We start from the raw sequence: 24,656 nt of genomic DNA on the forward strand, positions 1-24,656 counted from the left end.
AAATCCGCGTGTACAGTATATCTCCTGTTTTGGGCTAATTAATGACACTCCCTACTCAGAATTTCATGAGAAGGCTTTGGCCCATGGCAGTATGTTCCTGCAACTCTGCTGTTCTAGTTACTGTCCTGACATGCCAAAAATAGTTTCCAGAGAAACTTTAGTCACGAAAGAACATTTTCCAGAGAAACTTTATCTGTGACAAAGACAGATTACACAATCCAAAGAACCTCAAGAGCATAAGGTAAGCGCCCTAGTAAAAAATAATTCCCTTCAAAATATTGTTCTTGGAATTGTGGGTGACGTAGTCTCATGAAACTTCCTCTGTCATAGTCAGAACCCAAATCAGGTCACACTGGGAGGGATTATGCTGGATCCACCAGGGACACAAAAAGCATGACAGGGTTGAGGGTGAAGTCAGGCAACATGATGTTCTGTAGAACAAAAGATCTATCCACACAGTTTGCAACCTGGAGCTCTTTGGGTGCTTTTGATATACATGAGGTGCATTGCGGAACACTCACAATTATTTTGGTGTGTGTGTGCGTGCGCGTATGTGTGCATGTGGAGTGTTCTGGTGTGTGCCCACGGCTATGTTAAGTATGCAGCTCCCTCTGGATATGAGTCCAAGCAGAGGGAGGGCGTTAGAGCTATGGCTACAGTACAAAGACTATAGAGGAAAACTGCAAAGAACTTGGGAGCTTAAAGCACACAAACACAAAAGCACACTAAGAAATACATTTGTGGAGGCACACATAGATCGTAGAAGCACATACATAAAGACACATGTGCAATGCACATTACAAACACAGACAAAGGCACTTGCATTCACAAGGGGCACACATGCACACACACACACACACACACACACAAACAAACAGACCCAAACATTGCGCTACCGCAGCCTAAAACTGTCTCTCTCCGTTTATTTTTTTTGGGGCTACCCAATCGGCTTTGGTTTGGGGGCAGAGATGGTGCCCACTCAATTATTTTATGTAATGCTGCAGGCTTTCTGGTTAGATCTCATAGAACGACTCGGTATGCTCAGGTTCAGACCAGCAAAAGTGGAGATGAAAAGAGAGAGAAAGAAGAAAAAAAGAGATATAACAGCGAGGCAGGAAAATGAGGAAGGAGAAGGACGGAAGAGATATGGTCCGTCAATCTAAACCTTTTAGATGGCTAAAACTTGTAGATGACTTGTAGATAACTGGCATAACCATGTCCATTTCACTTTAAATAATGTAATGATTTGAGTAATGGCATTTAATTAGAGGCTAAAGTCCCTTTAAAGATGCACTTTGTGATCTTAATCACAACACATTTGTAACATATTGAATGAATTGGATTCGTAACATATCACACAAAATGGATGATGTAGTACACAATTAGATGACATAGCACACAAAAAACGGGGACCACTTTTGGCTCATAAGCAACAATTTAAAAACTACTGGCTGAAATTCTGAGTGTATCTTTAAAAGAGTTCAGAACTACAGTACAGCCTGTCCTTATTCAAGTGGCTACTGAATGTACTTTTGAATAACGACAATAAATGTTCAGGTTTTTGTATGGCACATTTCAATATCCCAAGGGCTTCACTTCACAGTCAATCAAAGAGTAGGCCTACATGCATTCAGAAACACTGCTGTCCGGAAATCAAAACCTCATCCACAGCATGTCAATACAAGTATCGATGTGAAGTGAATAAACACAAATGTGTAGGAGAAGAAACTCTTAACATCTTTTCAAATCAATGCGAGGAAGAGTGGTGAATGTATTTACGTCTGAGCAAACTAACGTACAATCTAACATACAATAGCTACAGCCCTATGTATAGGCAAATATGTGGGTGTCAGTGGAGTAGCTATACAGTTTCTCTCACTGGAACTGCTGGTCTGTTTTAAAAGAGAGATAGGAGAGAGGTAGAACAAGTAAGAGATAGAGGTATAACATTAAGAGTGAGAGTGAGTGAGTGAGAGAGAGGTGTAACATCATAGCTTTGGGGGGGAATCTCATATCCCGGAGCTACCGTGTCTCTCTGAGGAAAGAAAGGGAGAGAGAAGGAAGTGAGATATCAAATGGCTTTAGGAGTGACGGAAGAGAAGAGAGAGCAGAAGAGAGGAGAGAACAGCCCTATGTGTCGTTCTTTCTCTCTCACACTCACTTCAATCGAGTGGGAGCGACCTCACTGTGTATAGTAGCGGCTCTTGGCTCCTCTTTTAAGTCCCACTCTCTCCCGCTCCCTTTGAGGCTACGCCAGCAAGACTGACTGGGAGGCAAGAGAGAGATCAGAAGCGGAGGGGAGAAGCAGGGGAGCGAAGAAGGAGGGAGTGAGAGGGAGAGGAGTAGGGAGAAGACAGAGGGAGAAATTAAGAGGAGAGAGGGATGATGGGAACAAGAAATAAAGGGAGAGAATCATGAAACATGAAAACTGAAAGAGAGAGAAGAAAGGAAAGAGAGAACACAAGCTGTCAAATTTTTCAGATTTATTTTATTTTTCTTTGCCGGGTCATCTTCAAGGGAAGGGGGACATCAAGCCGGGGCCAAAGTGGAACGAGTACACAAGCAAGGGCAGAGGCAAAACCAACAGAGCCACAGGCATAGAGAACACGCACAGTACATCACAGACATATGGTTGCGCTCGCCGCGCACACACACACACACACACACACACACACACACACACACACACACACACACACACACACACACACACACACACACACACACACACACACACACACACACACACACACACACACACACACACACACACACACACACACACACCCAAAGTACCATGACAATGCTACACTCAAGCAAGCATGCATGCATAAACATACACTACCATTCACAAGTTTGGGGCCACTGAGAAATGTCCCTTTTTTCCTTTTTCCCATTTTTCCATGAAAACATACATGAAATGAGTGGCAAAATGAATAGGAAATATAGTCAAGAAGTTCAAAGTTATAAATAATGATTTTTAATTGAAATAATAATTGTGTCCTCCAAACTTTGCTTTCATCAAAGAATCCTCCATTTGCAGCAATTACAGCCTTGCAGACCTTTGGCATTCTAGTAGTCAATTTGTTTAGGTAATCTGAAGAGATTTCACCCCATGCTTCCTGAAGCACCTCCCACAAGTTGGATTGGCTTGATGGGCACTTCTTACGTACCATACGGTCAAGCTGCTCCCATAACAGCTCAATAGGGTTGAGATCCGGTGACTGTGCTGGCCACTCCATTATAGACAGAATACCAGCTGACTGCTTCTTCCCTAAATAGTTCTTGCATAGTTTGGAGCTGTACTTTGGGTCATTGTCCTGTTGTAGGAGGAAATTGGCTCCAATTAAGCGCCGTCCACAGGGTATGGCATGGCGGTGTAAAATGGAGTGATAGGCTTCCTTCTTCAAGATCCCTTTCACCCTGTACAAATCTCCCACTTTACCACCACCAAAGCACCCCTAGACCATCACACTGTCAAGCACTCCTCCAGCATCTTTACATTTCTTCTGTGTCTCACGAATGTTCTTCTTTGTGAGCCGAACACCTCAAATTTAGATTTGTCTGTCCATAACACTTTTTTCCAATCTTCCTATGTCCAGTGTCTGTGTTCTTTTGCCCATCTTAATCTTTTATTTTTATTGGCCAGTCTGAGATATGGCTTTTCTTTTGCAACTCTGCCTAGAAGGCCAGCATCCCGGAGTCGCCTCTTCACTGTTGACGTTGAGACTGGTGTTTTGCAGGTACTATTCAATGAAGCTGCCAGTTGAGGACTTCTGAGGAGTCTGTTTCTCAAACTAGACACTAATGTACTTGTCCTCTTGCTCAGTTGTGCACCGGGGCCTCCCACTCCTCTTTCTATTCTGGCTAGAGCCAGTTTGCGCTATCTATGAAGGGAGTAGTACACAGCATTGTACGAGATCTTCAGTTTCTTGGCAATTTATCGCATGGAATAGCCTTCATTTATCAGAACAAGAATAGACTGACACGTTTTAGAAGAAAGGGCTTTGTTTCTGGCCATCTTGAGCCTGTAATCGAACCCACAAATGCTGATGCTCCAGATATTCAACTAGTCTAAAGAAGGCCCGTTTCATTGCTTCTTTAATCAGGACAACAGTTTTCAGCTGTGCTAACAATTGCAAAATGGTGTTCTAATGATCAATTAGCCTTTTAAAATGATAAACGTTGATTAGCTAACACAACGTGCCATTGGAACACAGGAGTGATGGTTGCTGATAATGGGCCTCTGTATGCCTATGTAGATATTCCATAAAACATCTGCCATTTCCAGCTACAATAGTCATTTACAACATTAACAATGTCTACACTGTATTTCTGATCAATTTGATGTCATTTTAAAATGGACAAAACATTTTATTTTCTTTCAAAAACAAGGATATTTCGAAGTGACCCCAAACTTTTGAACGGTAGTGTATGTTGTACAAAAAAAAGTCAATTATGAATTATTTTGTCTTAGTTAAGTTAAGAACAAATTGTCATCCAATAGGCTTTGATAAAATGTCCAATATCTCAGTCCACGTGGAGATTCTGTAAGAGTTATATGGAGGCCAATTAGATGATGGTCCGATCGCATTTTTTCAAACTTTTGATGCCAGCAAGAACGAGACTAGGAAGGAATCAAGGCTAGTTTTATTAAGCCTCTGCCATGTATATCTCACTAGGTCAGGGTTTTTCAACCTCCATATATCCACTAATTCTAATGTATCCATGATCTGTGTGATCTCCTTAAGAGCTTGAGGGTGATAGTTTGTAGAATGATTTCCTTTAACTTCTTATGGCTGCAGGGGCAGTATTGATGAAAGTATTGATGAAAGGTGCCCAAAGTAAACGACCTGCTCCTCAGTCCCAGTTACTAATATATGCATATTATTATTAGTATTGGATAGAAAACACTCTGAAGTTTCTAAAACTGGTTGAATTATGTCTGTGAGTATAACAGAAGTCATATGGCAGGCAAAAACCTGAGAAAAAATCCAAACAGGAAGTGGAAATTCTGAGGCTGGTCGAGTTTCAACCAAGATCCCATTGAAATCACAGCGAGATATGAATGAGTATTCACTTCCTACGGTTTCCACTAGATGCCAACAGTCTGTAGAACTTTGTCTGATGACTCTACTGTGAAGGGGGGGTCGAAGGAGACAGGATTTAGTCACCACTGCAATGAGGTGACCGTTCTTTCACCATGCGCCTTCACATAAGAGGGAGCTCCGTTCCATCGCTCATCTGAAGTCAATGTAATTCTCCGGTTGGAACGTTATTCAAGATTTATTTTAACAACATTCTAAAGATTGATTCAATACATCGTTTGACATGTTTCTACTGACTGTTACGGAACTTTTGAACATTTCGTCAGGTTTTAGTGAACGCGCTTCGTGACTTTGGAATTGTTTACCAAACACGCTAACCAAAATAGCTAATTGGACATAAATAACAGACATTATTGAACAAATCAAGCATTTATTGTGGACCTAGGATTCCTGGGAGTGCATTCTGATGAAGATCATCAAAGGTAAGGGAATATTTATCATGTAATTTCTGGTTTCTGTTGACTCCAACATGGAGGCTAATTTGACTATTGTTCTAAGCTCCGTCTCAGATTATTGCATGGTTTGCTTTTTCCGTAAAGTTTTTTGAAATCGGACACAGCGGTTGTATTAAGGAGAGGTATATCTATAATTCCATGTGTATAACTTGTATTATCATCTACATTTATGATGAGTATTTCTGTTGAAACAATGTGGCTATGCAAAATCACTTGATGTTTTTGGAACTAGTGAATGTAAAGCGCCAATGTAAACTCAGATTTTTTGTTATAAATATGAACTTTCTCAAACAAAACATGCATGTATTGTGTAACATGAAGTCCTATGAGTGTCATCTGATGAAGATAATCAAAGATTAGTGATTCATTTTATCTCTATTTCTGCTTTTGTGAAAGCTATCTTTCGCTGGAAAAAATGGCTGTGCTTATTTTGGTTTGGTGGTGACCTAACATAATCGTTTGTAGTGCTTTCGCTGAAAAGCATATTTGAAATCGGACACTTTGGTGGGATTAACAACAAGATTACCTTTAAAATGATAATAGACACATGTATGTTTGAAGAATTTTAATTATGAGATTTCTGTTGTTTGAATTTGGCACCCTGCACTTTCACTGGCTGCTGTCGTATCGATCCCGGTAGCGGGATGCAGCCATAAGAAGTTTTAAAGAAAAAAATATTTGTCCAGTACGAGGTGAGTAATCACTGTTCTGATATCCAGATATCCTTTTCGGTCATAAGAGACGGTGGCAGAAACATTATTTTTTTAATAAAAAAAAAATCAAATAAAGCGAAAAAACACAATATCACAATTGGCTAGGAGCCCGTAAAACGGCAGCCATCTCCTCCGGCAAAATGATATTCCCTGATGGATTAAATTGTTGTTCTTTTCTCATCAATCTACACACAATACCCCATAATGACAAAGCAACAACAGGTTTTTAGAAAGTTTTGCAAATGTATAAAAAAACAACAACTGAAATATCACATTTACATAAGTATTCAGACACTACTCAATACTATGTTGAAGCACCTTTGGCAGTGATTACAGTCTCGGGTCTTCTTGGTTATGACGCTACAAGCTTGGCACACCTGTATTTGAGGAGTTTCTCCCATTCTTCTCTGCAGATCCTCTCAAGCTCTGTCAGGTTAGATGTGGAGCGTCGCTGCACAGGTCTCTCCAGAGATGTTCGATCGGGTTCAAGCTCTGGCTGGGCCACTCAAGAACATTCAGAGACTTGTCCTGAAGCCGCTCCTGCGCTGTCATGGCTGTCTGCTTAGGGTCGTTGTCCTGTTGAAAGGTGAACCGTTGCCCCAGTCTTAGGTCCTGAGCACTCTGGAGCAGGTTTCCATCAAGGATCTCTCTGTACTTTGCTCCGTTCATCTTTCCCGTGATCCTGGCTAGTCTCCCAGTCCCTGCCGCTGAAAAACATCCCCAGGAAAATAACCTCTCACTCAACGTCAACAAAACAAAGGAGCTGATTGTGGACTTCAGGAAACAGCAGAGGGAGCACTCCCCTATCCACATCGACGGGACCACAGTGGAGAAGGTGTAAAACTTCTAGTTCCTTGGCGTACACATGACTTACAAACTGAAATGGTACACCCACACAGACAGTGTGGTGAAGAAGGCGCAACAGGAAGGCCAAAAAGATCATCAAGGACAACAACCACCCGAGTCACTGCGTGACCACCCTGCTATCATCCAGAAGGCGAGGTCAGTACAGGTGCATCAATGCTGGTACCGAGAGACTGGAAAACAGCTTCTATTTCAAGACATCAGACTGTTAAATAGCCATCACTAGCACATTAGAGGCTGCTGCCCTATATACATAGACTTGAAATCACTGGCAACTTTAATAACGGAACACTATTCACTTCAATAATGTTCACATATTTTGCATTACTCATCTCATATGCATATACTGTATTCTATTCTATTCTACTGTATCTTAGTCTATGCCGCTCTGACACTGCTCGTCCAAATATTCATATATTCTTAATTCCATTCCTTTACTTTAGATTTGTGTGTATTGTGTGCATTGTTGTGAAATTGTTAGATATTATTTGTTAGAAAAAACTGCACAGTTGGAGCAAGAAACACAAGCATTTCGCTACACCCATAATAACATCTGCTAAACACGTGTATGTGACTAATAACATTTGATTTGGTTTGACAGCATGATGCTGCCACCACCATGCTTCACCGTATGGATGGTTTCCTCCAGACGTGACACTTGAAATTCAGGCCAAAGACTTCAATCTTGGATTTATCAGACCAGAGAATCTTGTTTCTCATGGTCTGAGAGTCCTTTAGGTGCCTTTTGGCAAACTCCAAGCTGGCTGTCATGTCCCTTTACTGAGGAGTGGCTTCAGTCTGGCCACTCTACCATAAAGGCCTGATTGGTGGAGTGGTGCAGAGATGGTTGTCCATTCTGGAAGGTTCTCCCATCTCCACAGAGGAACTCTAGAGCTCTGTCATAGTGGCCATCGGGTTCTTGGTCACCTCCCTGGCCAAGGCCCTTCTTCCCCGATTGCTCAATTTGGCCTGGCGGCCAGCTCAAGGAAGAGTGTTGGTGGTTCCAAACTTCTTCCATTTATGAATGATGTAGGCCACTGTGTTCTTGGGGACCTTCAATGCTGTAGACATATTTTCCCCCCAGATCTGTGCCTCGACACAATCCTGTCTCGGAGCTCTACGGACAATTCCTTCGACCTCATAGCTTAGTTTTTGCTCTGACATGCACTGTCAACTGTGGGACCTTATATAGACAGGTGTGTGCCTTTCCAAATCATGTCCAATCAATTGAATTTAACACAGGTGGACTCCAATCAATTTGTAGAAACATCTCAAGGATGATCAATGGAAAAATAATGCACCTGAGCTCAATTTCGAGTCTCATAGCAAAGGGTCTGTATACTTACATAAATAAGGTATTTCTGTTTTTTATTTTATTTTTAACACATTTGCAAAACAGTTTTTGCATTGTCATTATGGGGTATTGTGTGTAGATTGATCAATATGTAGATTGATGAGGCCCTTTTTGTATTTATTCCATTTTAGAATAAGGCTGTAACGTTACAAAATGTGGAAAAAGCCAAGGCCTCTGAATACTTTCTGAACGCACTGTATGTTCATATTATAGTAAGGTCTGCTGTGCAGCCTTCTGCTCAATCTCTCACCCCCCCCAGCACCACATGGCCCCCCCTTCCCGCTCTCTTCTGTCATGCCTTTAGCCTCCTTCTGTCCACCCTCCTCACTCAACTGGCGAAGGACGACCCTGAATGCCACTGCAGCCTGGTCCAGCACATGGGCAAGGTCATGTGCCAGACCAGGTCATGTGCTCGACACACACACACACACACACACACACACACACACACACACACACACACACACACACACACACACACACACACACACACACACACACACACACACACACACACACACACACACACACACACACAGCTGAGTGGGCATGCTTCTCCTCTTGATTGTTTGGTATTCTCATCCTCATTGGAAAAAAATATGGCACAAATCTGTAATTGCAGTTGGAACCCAATTCACTTCCTGAATCAATTTCCTGAATCAACTGACCAATGATATAGACCCTGGTGCTATTTTGCACGATCAGAGAGTACTTCAACGTAGAGTGTGGAGAGTGCAGGGGACTAACTAGATCAAATCAAATTAAAGTTTATTTCTGTCACGTGCACCGAATACAACAGGTACAACCTTAGAGTGAAATGCTTACTTACAGGCTCTAACCAACAGTGCAAAAAAGGTATTAGGTGAACAATAGGTAAGTAAAGAAATAATATCTAAAAAAATACAGTGAAAAATAACAGTAGCGAGGTTATATACAGTAGCGAGGCTATATACAGGCACTGGTTAGTCGGGCTGATTGAGGTAGTATGTACATGTAGATATGGTTAAAGTGACTATGCATATATGATGAACAGAGAGTAGCAGTAGCGTAAAAGATGGGGTGGTGGGTGGCGGGACACAATGCAGATAGCCTGGTTAGCCAATGTGCGGGGGCACTGGTTGGTCGGGCCAATTGAGGTAGTATGTACATGAATGTATAGTTAAAGTGACTATGCATATATGATAAACAGAGAGTAGCAGAAGCGTATAATAGGGGTTGGTGGGGGGAGGGGGGGCACACAATGCAAATAGTCCGGGTAGCCATTTGATCATCTGTTCAGGAGTCTTATGGCTTGGGGGTAAAAAAACTGTTGAGAAGCCTTTTTGTCCTAGACTTGGCTAAAGTGTGCCCTGGTTAAAGTGTGTGATTTTGGGCTGATTTCTATGTATTACTATGCCATGCGGGGGAGAGGTTGGCCCTGTAGGGAAGGTGGATAGGGTAACCTGTGACAGCACACCTGAACACATCTGTGGAGGAAGAGAGGGACGGGAGAGAGAGAAATGAGGGGAGAGAAAGATGGAGGATAGGAGAAACAGAGAGCTAGAGAGCAAAGAGGACAAAAAGGGAGACAGGGATACATGGAGAGAGAGACACAGGGAGACAGCTAGAGAGAGAGAGACAGCGAGAGATAAAGAGAAGGTAAAGGGAGAGAGAGAGAGAATAATGGAGGACAGAAGAAACCGGGAAGAAGTAAAAAAAGAAAAGGGAGACAAGGACAGGGGGGAGACAGAGAGAGTGAGGCAATTTGAGGGAGAGGAGGGATGAAAGAGAGATAGAGGGGGAAGAGGCGCCTTAACCTGGTGTGACGGGGCGTGCACTTGCAAAAAACATCTCCAGAGATTCATCCGAGCACAAACATCCAGACCAGGCAGGCTGGAGGGGGGCCTGGGGTCAGGAGAGGGGATGTACATGCCTAACACTCTGCCCGACACACACGCACACACACGAGCATACACACACAAAAACTCATGTATATTTTGATGTGATTTATTTTGTCATGCCTCTTCATGATGCCCAGCCCACATGGGCTTATAAGACACTGTATTCGCTGTGTCCAAATACAATTATCATACTTATATATGCGCACACATGTACATATGTACGCACATACATACAGTACATACATACATACAGTACCAGTCAAAAGTTTGGACACAACCCACTCATTTCAAGGGTTTTTCTTTATTTTTTACTTTTTTCTACATTGTAGAGTAATAGTGAAGACATCAAAACTATGAAATAACACATATGGAATCATGTAGTAACCAAAAAAGTGTTAAACAAATCAATACATATTTTATACTTGAGATTCGTCAAAGTAGGCACCCTTTGCCTTGATGACAGCTTTGCACACTCTTGGCATTCTCTGAACCAGCTTCACCTGGAATGCTTTTCCAACAGTTTTGAAGGAGTTCACATATATGCTGAGCACTTGTTGGCTGCTTTTCCTACACTCTCCTTCTTGGTCAAATAGCCCTAACACAGCCTGGAGGTGTGTTGGGTCATTGTCCTGTTGAAAAACAACTGATAGTTTCACTAAGCTCAAACCAGATTGGATGGCATATCGCAGTAGAATGCTGTAGTAGTCATGCTGGTTAAGTGTTCCTTGAATTCTATGGTTTTTGCACTTGAAGAAACTTTGAAAGTTCTAAAATGTTCTGGATTGACTGACCATCATGTCTTAAAGTAATGATGGACTTATTGTTTCGTTGCTCATTTGAGCTGTTCTTGCCATAATATGGACTTGGTATTTCACCAAATATGGCTATCTTCTGTATACCACCCCTACCATGTCACAACACAACTGATTGGCTCAAATGCATTAAAAAGGAAATACATTCCACAAATTAACTTTTAATAAGGCACACCTGTTAATTGAAATGCATTCCAGGTGATTGGAAGCTGGTTGAGAGAATGCCAAGAGTGTGCAAAACTGTCATCAAGGCAAAGGATGGATACTTTGAAGAATCTCAAATATAAAATATATTTTGATTTGTTTAACACTTTTTTGGTTCCCACATGATTCCATATGTGTTATTCAATAGTTTTGATGTCTTCACTATTATTCTACAATGTAGAAAATAGTAAAAATAAAGAAAAACCCTGGAATGAGTAAGTGTGTCCAAACGTTTGACTGGTACTGTACGTACATGCATGCATACATACATACATACATACATACATAAATGCCTATATACATACGTACACATTTGCATTCCTACTGAAATGAACACAAAAAAACGTTCAGTGTTACAAAAAATTCCCATTGCGAAAATGCATTTCAGCCTGTTAATTGATTGAAATAGCAGTCAATGTAGTGCAAGAGCTGCTGCTTCGGCTCATCAAAAGGCTCATCAAACGGCTCATTTGTTGCTGTTGGAGTGAAACGCGCTTTTATAAGCCCAATCATTGCGCAACAATTCTAAACGCAATCGTGTGTTTAAAACAGTTTAGATGGCCACGATTTATTCTCAACTGGTAATTGAAGCGCACTTCCGATTCAAGTGCATAGGTAACTACTAGGCAGGCTTCAGCGCGTCACACACCACTTTGTAATGAGCTGCAGGTAGTATGCATATTGAAAACATATACTTCATTGTTTGAAACCTGAATGTTTTACTACATATTATGAGGCATGTCTTACCTTGCTTCAAAATAGCCTTGCCAAAATCTATACAAACATGCAGGCAATTATTTTAGAAAGACTTCCATATGCCATTGAAACCAGTAGCCTATTTCTCTTATGTTCTATTGGTTTTCAAATGCCTTTTCATTGTCCAGTAGCAAATGGAACTATCCTAGTCATATTAGCAACCCATGCTAGTGTGGTTGCATCTTTATAGCCCCTCTTTCTAAATTTCTAACGGATATTTTCATCTTTGTCTCATGAAACCGTAGGCATGGGTAACAGTATAAACTTTATGTCGTCCCCTCGCCCCGACACGGGCGCGAACCAGGGACCCTCTGCACACATCAACAACGGTCGCCCACGAAGCATCGTTACCCATCGCTCCACAAAGGCCGCGGCCCTTGCAGAGCAAGGGGCAACACTACTTAAGTCTCAGAGCAAGTGACGTAACTGATTGAAATGCTACTGGCGTGCACCCGCTAACTAGCTAGCCATTTCACATCCGTTACACATGTGCAGTGTGCTTATGACAACAGTGTTTTCAGCTAATCACATTACGGAACGTAGCCTACTGTCTTGTGTGCATTCCTGCATTTATAATGTGAACAAATAATAGTTTATCAACATTTTAAGCTTATTGTTTTGATCTGTTGCATGAGCCTCATTGCTTTTAACAAATTGGGGGATGTAGCCTAGTTGTATGAATTTGGCCTAGTCCAGACCTAATCCCAATTGAGATGTTGTGGCAGGACTTGAAACGAGTAGTTTGTGCTTGGACACCCACAAATGTCGCTGAGTTAAAATAGTTCTGCATGCAAGAGTGGGCCAAAATTCCTCCACAGGGACATGAGAGACTAATCAACAACTAAAAGAAGCATTTAGTTGCAGTCATTGCAGCTAAAGTTGGCATCAACCAGTTATTGAGTATAAGGGGGCAATTACATTTTAACACAAGGGAATTGGGTGTTGCATAACTTTGTTAACCTGTTGAGGATGGGGGCGCTGTTGTGACTATTTATGCTAATCGTGTAATTTTTGAAACGGCTTCCCACAAAATCCTTGATCGTACAATATGCATATTATTATTATTATTGGATAGAAAACAGTCTATAGTTTCTATAGGAGTTGAAATTTTGTCTCTAAGTGGAACAGAGCCCATTCTACAGCAATTTCCCTGACATGGAGTCAGATTTCAGAAATTTTGGCCCCTGATCTGGAGTCAGTTAAAAGGGCACTGTTATTGCTATGAGTATACGGACACTGCTTACGTCTTCCCCTGGATGCCTTTACGTGATGGCGATTTGAATGGGGTCGATTGCGCGTTCACAGGCACTATAAATTAAAAAAACCTGTAGCTAGCAAGTCTTTTCTTGCTGCGTAATGCGCCTGGAGGACATCAACCCGCACTTGTTCCAAGCATTAGTGGAGGGAGTAATATTACTCTGGTCATGTTTCTACTCGTTATGGGAGTTAAAAACATCATAAGGTAGTTAATTTAAAGCGTTTTATAGCAATTTATATCCGTTTAGTGCGATTTTGGGACATTTATTTCTGAAACGCTGTGAATTGCTGGGCACGCTTCCAGTTCATCCCGAACGCAGTTGGCATTTCCACATGGCAAGAGGACAGCTTTCCACCAAAAGACGATTGGACCCAAGAAAGGATCCTTTGCCCAAGATACTGATGGAAGAACAGCTCAAAGTAGGACATTTTTATTATGATAAATCGTGTTTCTGTCGAAAAATGTTAGTGGCTTAGGACGCCATGTTTTTTGACGTAGCTTCGCTTGGCGCAAACTGTATTGAAAAGTAAGGATAATTTAAAAAATGTAATTCCGCGATTGTATTAAGAATTAAATTGTCTATCAATCCCTGTCCACCCTATATTTTTTAGTCACGTTTATGAGTATTTATGTATAAGAGTAGATCACTGTCTAATATGGCGCACGGACATTTTCTCACCAGCTGGGCTACATTTCACATTGTCTAACTATGATTTTGGTGGCTAAATATAAACATTTTCGATCAAACTCTATATGGATTGTGTAATATGATGTTACAGGAGTGTCATCTGAAGAATTCTGAGAAGGTTAGTGAAAAAATTAATATATTTTGGCGATGTTGACTTTTATCGCTCACTTTGGCTAGAATCAATGCTGGGCTGCTATGTGCTATGTGCTATGCTAATATAACGATTTATTGTGTTTTCGCTGTAAGACACTTAGAAAATCTGAAATATTGTCTGTATTCACAGGATCTGTGTCTTTCGATTAGTGTATGCTGTGTATTTTTACGAAATGTTTGATGATTAGTAAGTAGGTAAACACGTTGCTCTATGTAGTTTTTATAGTCCATTTGTGACGGTGGGTGCAATTGTAACCTATGCCATCTACCTGAAATATGCACTTTTTTCTAACAAAACCTATCCCATACCATAAATATGTTATCAGACTGTCATCTGATTATTTTTTTTCTTGGTTAGGGGCTATAAATATCTTAGTTTAGCCGAATTGGTGATAGCTACTGGTGTTGGTGGACAAATAAAAGATGGTGGATTATGCTAATGTGTTTTTAGGTAATAGATGTACATCTTTACATATTGTGTCTTCCCTGTAAAACATTTTAAAAATCGGACATGTTGGCTGGATTCACAAGATCTGTGTCTTTCATTAGCTGTATTGGACTTTAATGTGTGAAAGTTAAATATTTAAAAAACATATTTTTTTTGAATTTCGCGGCACTGGTTTTTCAGTGGGGGTGGGGGGGGAGTGCCGCTAGCGGCACCCTCATCCTAGACAGGTTAATTAAATAAATAAAACAAGTATATATATTTTTTGTTATTTGTAAATTCAGGTTCCCTTTATCTAATATTTGGTTTTGGTTGGAGATTTGATAACATTCAGCATCAAAAATATAGAATATCAGAAAGGACGCAAATACTTTTTCAAGGCCCTGTAGGCTAGTGATTACTCGTCTTGTTGGCTGAGGAAAAGTAAACGTGGACAGTTATTCTAACATCTTCAAGATCATCAAAGGTAAGTGAATATTTATAATGCTATTTCTGACTTCTGTTGACTCCACTACATGGCGAGTATCTGTATGGCTTGTTTTGGTGCCTGAGCGCTGTACTCAGATTATGGCATGGTGTGCTTTTTCCATAAAGCTTTTTTGAAATCTTACACAGTGGTTGCATTAAGGAGAAGTATATCTTTAACGAGAGAATCACTGACATGATGTCAGCTGGTCCTTTTGTGGCAGGGCTGAAATGCAGTGGAAATGTTTTTTGGGGATTCAGTTAATTTGCACGGCGAAGAGGGACTTTGCAATTAAATGCAATTCATCTGATCACTCTTCATAACATTCTGGAGTATATGCAAATTGCCACCATACAAACTGAGGCGGCAGACTTTGTGAAAATTTATATTTGTGTCATTCTCAAATCTTTTGGCCAGGACTGTACATCCAAGATTTTGAGTTTAAGGAGCAAAACAAAGGGTGGTTCCAAAATGTATAATTTTTTACTGTCCACTTCTTATAAACCTCTTCCTCTTGATACTGTGTGTAAAAGACACCTTCCAGGTATGGATCAATGTTTTAGTTGGGACGTGTGTGGTCTAATATTCAACAATGCTCCCAGAATCCTGATCACCAACAGATCCATTATAATTTTGTATACAGGACTTGTCTAACTCCTCGTAAACTGTTCTATATTAAAATTCTTAATGATGTTTCCTGTACATTGTGCCGTCTTAATGTACCTTTACACACATGGTTTGGGAATGCTCTCTGATATCTATATTCTGAGATGAAGTAGCATCGAACTTGTCCACTCTATTGTCAGAAAATATTCCTGCATCTCCTTTTGTTTACTTCTCTCCCCCCCCCGGTACTTCATTGATCTCTATGTCAGAAGGACATTCTTCTTGCTGGGCTAGCGGCAAGAAAATGATTGCAGTACAATGGAAGCCTCCACACTCACTCGCTATCCATCAATGGATCCTCATTTTTTGGGATGTAATTTACATTCACTGGCCAGTTTAGTACCGGGTTGGACCCCCCTTTGCCTCCAGAACAGCCTGAATTCTTTAGGGCATGGATTCTACAAGTTGGAAACATTCCACAGGCATGTTGGTCCATGCTGACGCGATGGCATCAGACAGTTGCTGCAGATTGGATGGCGGTACCCCACCACCACCGGCCAGTACCGTTGACACCATGTCTAAACTACTGGCACACAGCTCGGACACCCATGCATACCCCACAAGACATGCTACAAGAGGTCTCTTCACAGTCCCCAAGTCCAGAAAAGACTATGGAAAGGCGCACAGTACTACATAGAGCCATGACTACATGGAACTCTATTCCACATCAAGTAACTGACGCAAGCAGTAAAATTAGATTTAAAAAATTGATAAAAACACACCTTATGGAACAGCGGGGACTGTGACGCAACACAAACATTGGCACAGACACGTGCATACACATGCACACACACGATAACATACATACACATGGATTTAGTCATGTATATATGTGGTACCGGTGGAGTAGATGCCTGAGGGCACTGAGTGTGTTGTGAAATCTGTGAATGTAATGTTATGTTTTAAAATTGTATAAACTGCCTTAGTTTTGCTGGACCCCAGGAAGTGGAGCTGCTGCTTTGGCAATAAATACAAATATACCAGGCAAGGATGGGTCCATGAACTCATGCTGCTTACGCAAATCCTGACTCGGCCATCAGCATGACGCAACAGGAACTGAAATTCGTCAAACCAATTTTTCTTCTTGTTTTTAGCTGATAGGAGTGGAACCCGGTGTGGTCGTCTGCTGCATTAGCCCATCCATGACAAGGATCGACGAGATGTGTTCCAAGATGCCGTTCTGCACACCACTGTTGTTCTGCGCAATTATTTGTCTGTTTGTGGCCCGCCTGTTAGCTTGCACGATTCTTGGCATTCTCTTTCGACCTCTCTCATCAAAGAGCTGTTTTCACCAACAGGACTGACGCTGACTGGATCTTTTTTGTTTGTCACATCATTCTGGAGAAACCCTAGACACTATTGTGCGTAAAAAGCTCAGGAAGTCGGCTGTTTCTGAGATACTGTATCTGGCGTGCCTGGTAGTGACAATCATACCACGCTCAAAATTGCTTCGGTCACTCGTTTTGCCCATTGTAATGTCCAATCCAATCGTAACTGAATGCTTCGATGCCTGTCTGCCTGCTTTATACAGCAAGCCCACGGACATGTGACTGTCTGTAATAGCGATCCATTTTCGTGAATGCGGTACCTAATAAATACCTAATAAACTGGCTGGTGAATGTATAGGGAGCTGTCTACAGCCCACATTAATGGAGCTAAAGAAAACACTGAAGCAAAAAAACACTTACTGTTCAATGCTGGGGGACAGGTAGAGTTTAAACAACACCTGGGTTGCATCTGCGTCTTCGAAGCTTAAGGAGAGAAGGGCCACGTCTTCCCCAGGTTCCAGCAATGTATCCTGGGGGAAGGGGGGGAGGGGGAGTTAGTACTCACAAAGAAGTCTCATTTCACTTCTGCATGACTGATATGAATTCAACAAATCAATGTGAATGAAGTTAATTAAAAGCTCCCCCCATACTGTAGGACATTTGGATTACAGCTGAAGTGAGCTGTACTTCAGTAATAAATCAAGCTCAACCCAATCAAGTCCAGTTTAGCCTAGCTCAGCTACAGTAAGGCCAAATTCCCAGTCTAAGACTGATTTAAGTAAATCTGAGTGTATGTGTTTGAAACAGACACACAAAGAGAGAGGGCAAGAGAGAGAAAGAGAGAGAAAGAGAAGAAAAAAGAAAGATAAGAGACCAGGATTTGTTTCACGCCGCGTTAACTACAACAGCCGCAGCCGATTAGCGGCGCTGATGACTGGGATCACCAACCATGTGTGAAAGAGAGAAGCCACTCGAAGCCGCTCTAGATGAGCCGATGATGCCGATGCATCTCTTCAAGGTTTTGATTCATTCTCCCCATTCTCTCTGTATCTATTGGTCTTTTTTCCTAGAGCTAGGCCCACCCTGTGACGGATTGTCATTAGCACGATCTGACATTAAGCACGGCTCGGGCTAACCGAAAGAGGGCCGGGGCGTTTAAACAAATGTCTTACAGTCGGTTTGAACTCATCCATTTGGGCTAATCACTGCCCTTCGCGGCAAGACGGAATCTCCCTCACCACCATACGGTATCGGTTAAGGGACAGCGCTACCAGTTCGTTAGCCAGGCGACTCAACGCGGCCAACTCCGTAACCAAAGCAGGCACAATGAGTTCTGTTAAGAGGAGATGAAACTGCCTTTTCTTTGATAGGCGCGAAACGGTTGACTGTGTGCACTCCCTCATTGGGCAGTTTCTGAGTTAAAGTGTGTTAATTGTGTCATGTGTAACCTAATTTCTATTGTGGTTGTTTTTTTTAATTTCAAGTGTTTTACATGAGGCTTGAGCGAGTTGGATACATTACTCTTTCACATCAAGGACTCCCTCTCTGGCCCTGAATGAAAATGGCCACCACACTGCCCACGTACGTTGGGATTTCCATACCACTGTTTCAAAATTAACCATCTGAATTAGTGTTGGTGGCTCAGTTTTTGTATTTCAAAAACAACGTGAATTTAGTTGTCAGAATCCTCTGCAGGCAGGGGGGGAAGTTCCCTTCCATCTAGCCCGAGCAGAATAGAGTGACACACAACACACAACATGAAGCCATACTTCTTCCCAAATCATATTAGTGTGTGAATGTGTGTAGGTGTGTATGTATGTGTATGAATGCCTGTGTACCAACAGCCACAACAATGAAGATGGCAACCTCATGTCGAATCCTGTCACTCGTCAAAGAAAATAGCATAGAGGGGGAAAGAAAGGGGGATGTGGGGTAAAAGAGAATAGGGTGTCTGTCTGGCATCCAAAGGTGTTGCTTGATTGAATCAGCTCGCATCCACATAGTGGACGTCTGCATCAATAAGCAACCACACTCCCTCCCCGAGTTGCACTTCTGGGCTGCCGCAATTTACTATTTGGAATGGACTGGAATACGTGGAAAGGTGGGGAGGAATGAGACGAGGGGGAGATAAGGCACAGTTGTTTCTTCCAGTTTGTCACTGTCAAGTTCAGGCCCGTCAGTCACTGGCAAGGTGATAGAATGGATATTTATTTTTAAGAGCAAAACTTGCGGAGAGAGAAGGAATCTGCAGAAGGTGAGAGTTGGGGTGAAGTTGGGGTCCTCGTGAAGGTTTTGTTTTAGACACAGAGTTCCTTTTGTCCCAAAGGAACTGACAAAAGTCATAAGGCATCACGGAAACAGACACAACAGACGAGGGAGGCCACTGACCTGTCCTATTTAAAGGAAAAAATATGTTACAAGGTAGGCCAGTTGAGAACGAGTTCTCATTTACAACTACGACCTGGCCAAGATTGCACACAAAAACAACGACACAGAGTTACACATGGGATAAACAAACGTACAGTCAATAACACAATAGAAAAATCTGTATACAGTGTGTGCAAATGAAGTAAGGAGGTAAGGCAATACATAGGCCAATAGTGGCGAAGTAATTACAGTTTATCAATTTACACTGGAGTGATATACATGCAGATGAGGATGTGCAAGTAGAAATACTGGTGTGCAAAAGAGCAGAAAAACAAAAACAAATATGGGGATGAGTTAGGTAGTTGGTTGGATGGGCAATTTACAGATGGGCTGTGTACAGCTGCAGCGATCGGTAAGCAGCTCTGACAGCTGACGCTTAAAGTTAGTGAGGGAGATATAAGTCTCCAACTTCAGTGATTTTTGCAATTCGTTCCAGTCATTGGCAGCAGAGAACTGGAAGGAAAGGCGGCCAAAGCAGGTGTTGGCTTGGGGATGACCAGTGAAATATACCTGCTGGAGCGTGTGCTACGGGTGGGTGTTGCTATGGTGACAAGTGAGCTGAGATAAGGCGGGGCTTTACCTAGCAAAGACTTATAGATGACCTGGAGCCAGTGGGTTTGGTGACGAATATGTAGCGAGGACCAGCCAACGAGAGCATACAGGTCGCAGTGGTGGGTAATATATTGGGCTTTGATGACAAAACGGATGGCACTGTGATAGACTGCATCCAATTTGCTGAGTAGAGTGTTGGAGGCTATTTTGTAGATGACATCGCCGAAGTCAAGGATCGGTAGGATAGTCAGTTTTACGAGGGTATGTTTGACAGCATGAGTAAAGAAGGCTTTGTTGCAAAATAGGAAGCAGATTCTAGATTTAACTTTGGATTGGAGATGCTTAATGTGACTCTGGAAGGAGAGTTTAGAGTCTAGCCAGCCACCTAGGTATTTATAGTTGTCCACATATTCTAAGTTAGAACCGTCCAGAGTAGTGATGCTAGTCGGGCGGGCGGGTGCAGGCAGCGATCGATTGAAGTTTTGTTTTTGCCGCTATCAGACACTACTGATTTATGCTGATACATACGTTTCTGCATGAGTACAATCCCCCTGTGCATCCAAGCCTCCCAGCGGTTTTGGTTGCACTTTTGAAAAAAAATATCCTTCTGTAAGAGTTTCCTTTTGTAAGGCCAAAATCCTGACTTGCGATATGCATACATAACCTTAGAATGCGTTCAGAACATCATGAGGTATTCCAGGGACACCAGGAATTCTCCAATCACGAGTTGGCGAGTGACAGAGGGGTAACGTACAACTTCTGTCTTCAATCCCTTACAACCACATCAACCTTCAAGTTTGGTCTGAAGATGATTAGTGTGGAAGCTTACAGCCTCACACTGCGGTGCATATCAGAAAGCTGGGTGCAATCTCTAAGGTAGGATACAGAATACAGACCGTCCTACCCATTTGGCCACTCTTCTGGCATTAGTTTGGGAGACTATCACAAGGCCTTGATTTACCAAACCAAGACCTGAAGATGGGTAATGTAAATTTCATTTATTTAGTCAGGGGAGCCCAATGACCAGCGTCTCATTAACAATGTAGCCCTGAGGACAACAATTTTACAAATTAAGTAAGAACAAGACAAGGATTTGTATGATTGAGCAGAGTTTTTACTATTGATGTTGGTAGTAAACAAGTAGTCAAAACACTACAGCCAGTGTTGGGGAGTAACAGGTTACATGTAATCCATTACACGTAACTGATTACGAAAAAATGAACTGTAATATGTTACTAGTAAAAATATCGTAATCAGATTACAGATACTCTTGAAAGACTACATGATTACTTACTAAGGATTACTTTTAAATTCATAAAGGAATTTTGCGAAACAAATATGAGTAGGTTTTTGTAGGCAACAGGGCAAGCTGCCTTCCAATGTTGTGACTGCTATCAGTATCAAAGATTATACGACCAACTTTAATATACGCTTGGAGGTAAGGACGACAGAGGTAGTGTAGCCTACGGGCGATACGGATATCACTAGGGCCTGTTATTGATATATAGAGTGCATTTGGAAAGTATTCAGACCCCTTGACTTTTTCCACATTTTGTTACGTTACAGCCTTATTCTAAAATGGATTACAATATTTTTTTCCCTCATCAATCTACACGCAACGTGAAAACAGGTTTTTAGAAATGTTTGCACATTTATTACAAATAAAAACAGGAATACCTTATTTATAGAAGTATTTAGACCCTTTGCTATGATAATTGAAATTGAGCTCAGGTGCATCTTGTTTCCATTGATCATCCTTGAGATGTTTCTACAACTTGATTGGAGTCCACCTGTGGTCAATTAAATTGTTTGAACATGATTTGGAAAGACACACACCTGTCTATGTAAGGTCCCACAGCAAAAACCAAGCAAAAATAGATAAGATCTTGCTACCATGGGAAGGAAAATACCTGTCTATTTGTGAAAAAATCACCCTGACTAACTCTTTAGTCATATCACAGTTTACCTATTTGCTTATGGTTTTGCCTACACCCACTGACATGCTTTTTAAATGATATGAACAAAACATATTCTATTTTATTTGGAACGGCAAGCCAGATAAAATTAAAAGGGCCTATTTATATAACGAATATGAATTCGGAGGGCAGAAATTATTAAATATTAAAGCATTAGACCTCTCACTAAAGGCATCAGTCATACAAAAGTTATACTTAAATCCAAACTGGTTCTCTAGTAAATTGGTACGAATGTCTCATCCTATGTTCAAGAAGGGCCTTTTTCCCTTTATTCAGATTACAGCTGCTCACTTTCGGTTGTTTGAAAAGGAAATAATCTCCAAAATATCTTTATTTTTTAAACAAGCCTTAGAAATTTGGTTGTAATTTCAGTTTAATCCACCTGAAAAGACAGAACAAATAATACAACAAATATTGTGGTTAAATTCAAATATACTAATTGATAAAAAAAATGTATTTTTCAAAGACATTTTTTATAAAGGTATAATTTTAGTGAATGATATCATAAATAGGACTGGTGGAGTTATGTCACACATGCAGCTAACACAGACATATGTAAATGTCTGCTCTACCCAAAATTACAACCAATTAATTGCAGCATTACCACAAACATGGAAGAGGCAAGTAGAAGGCGAAAAAGTAAGGAACTTGTATGTCGGCCCTGTATTAAAGAACATAAATGGTTAAAGAAAAGTGTGATAAATAAAAACATATCCCAATTTCATTTAAGGACCAAAAAACTGACAGCTGTGCCATATAAATTGCAAAATAGTTGGGAAGAGATTTTCGATGTACCCATTCCATGGCACATGGTTTATGAATTGATACACAAAACAACGCCGGATTCAAAACTTAACATTTGTCAATTTAAATGACTATACAAAATTCTTGCAACTAATAGAATGTTGTATATACAGTGGGGCAAAAAAGTATTTAGTCAGCCACCAATTGTGCAAGTTCTCCCACTGAAAAAGATGAGAGAGGCCTGTAATTTTCATCATAGGTAACTTCAACTATGACAGACAAAATGAGAAAAAAAATCCAGAAAATCACATTGTAGGATCTTTAATGAATTTATTTGCAAATTATGGTGGAAAATAGGTATTTGGTCAATAACAAAAGTTTATCTCAATACTTTGTTATATACCCTTTGTTGGCAATGACAGAGGTCAAACGTTTTCTGCAAGTCTTCACAAGGCTTTCACACACTGTTGCTGGTATTTTGGCCCATTCCTCCATGCAGATCTCCTCTAGAGCAGTGATGTTTTGGGGCTGTTGCTGGGCAACAGCCTCCAAAGATTTTCTATGGGGTTGAGATCTGGAGACTGGCTAGGCCACTCCAGGACCTTGAAATGCTTCTTACGAAGCCACTCCTTCGTTTCCCGGGCGGTGTGTTTGGGATCATTGTCATGCTGAAAGACCCAGCCACGTTTCATCTTCAATGCCCTTGCTGATGGAAGGAGGTTTTCACTCAAAATCTCACAATACATGGCCCCATTCATTCTTTCCTTTACACGGATCAGTCGTCCTGGTCCCTTTGCAGAAAAACAGCCCCAAAGCATGATGTTTCCACCCCCATGCTTCACAGTAGGTATGGTGTTCTTTGGATGCAACTCAGTATTCTTTGTCCTCCAAACACGACGAGTTGAGTTTTTACCAAAAAGTTCTATTTTGGTTTCATCTGACCATATGACATTCTCCCAATCTTCTTCTGGATCATCCAAATGCTCTCTAGCAAACTTCAGACGGGCCTGGACATGTACTGGCTTAAGCAGGGGGGGACGTCTGGCACTGCAGGATTTAAGTCCCTGGCGGCGTAGTGTGTTACTGATGGTAGGCTTTGTTACTTTGGTCTCAGCTCTCTGCAGGTCATTCACTAGGTCCCCCCGTGTGGTTCTGGCATTTTTGCTCACCGTTCTTGTGATCATTTTGACCCCACGGGGTGAGATCTTGCGTGGAGCCCCAGATCGAGGGAGATTATCAGTGGTCTTGTATGTCTTCCATTTCCTAATAATTGCTCCCACAGTTGATTTCTTCAAACCAGGCTGCTTACCTATTGCAGATTCAGTCTTCCCAGCCTGGTGCAGGTCTACAATTTTGTTTCTGGTGTCCTTTGACAGCTCTTTGGTCTAGGCCATAGTGGAGTTTGGAGTGTGACTGTTTGAGGTTGTGGACAGGTGTCTTTTATACTGATAACAAGTTCAAACAGGTGCCATTAATACAGGTAACGAGTGGAGGACAGAGGAGCCTCTTAAATAAGAAGTTACAGGTCTGTGAGAGCCAGAAATCTTGCTTGTTTGTAGGTGACCAAATACTTATTTTCCACCATAATTTGCAAATAAATTCATAAAAAATCCTACAATGTGATTTTCTGCATTTTTTCCCCTCATTTTGTCTATCATAGTTGAAGTGTACCTATGATGAAAATTACAGGCCTCTCTCATCTTTTTAAGTGGGAAAACCTGCACAATTGGTGGCAGACTAAATACTTTTTTCCCCCCACTGTATATATGTGTATATGTATGCATGCGTGTATGGATAAATATATTTACTCCAAAAATATATGGGGGACTGGAAATGATGCAGACAATGACATTGATGGAAGCAACAT

General features: G+C 41.4%; 1 pseudogene; it reads right to left on the bottom strand.

Annotated features, from left to right (window-relative positions):
• Positions 1-24,656, bottom strand: part of LOC129812123 (BRISC and BRCA1-A complex member 2-like) — a 153,851-nt pseudogene that overhangs the window by 23,990 nt on the left and 105,205 nt on the right.

This window comes from Salvelinus fontinalis, chromosome 15, assembly GCF_029448725.1.
Source record: "Salvelinus fontinalis isolate EN_2023a chromosome 15, ASM2944872v1, whole genome shotgun sequence".
In the NCBI taxonomy this organism is placed as follows: Eukaryota; Metazoa; Chordata; class Actinopteri; order Salmoniformes; family Salmonidae; genus Salvelinus; species Salvelinus fontinalis.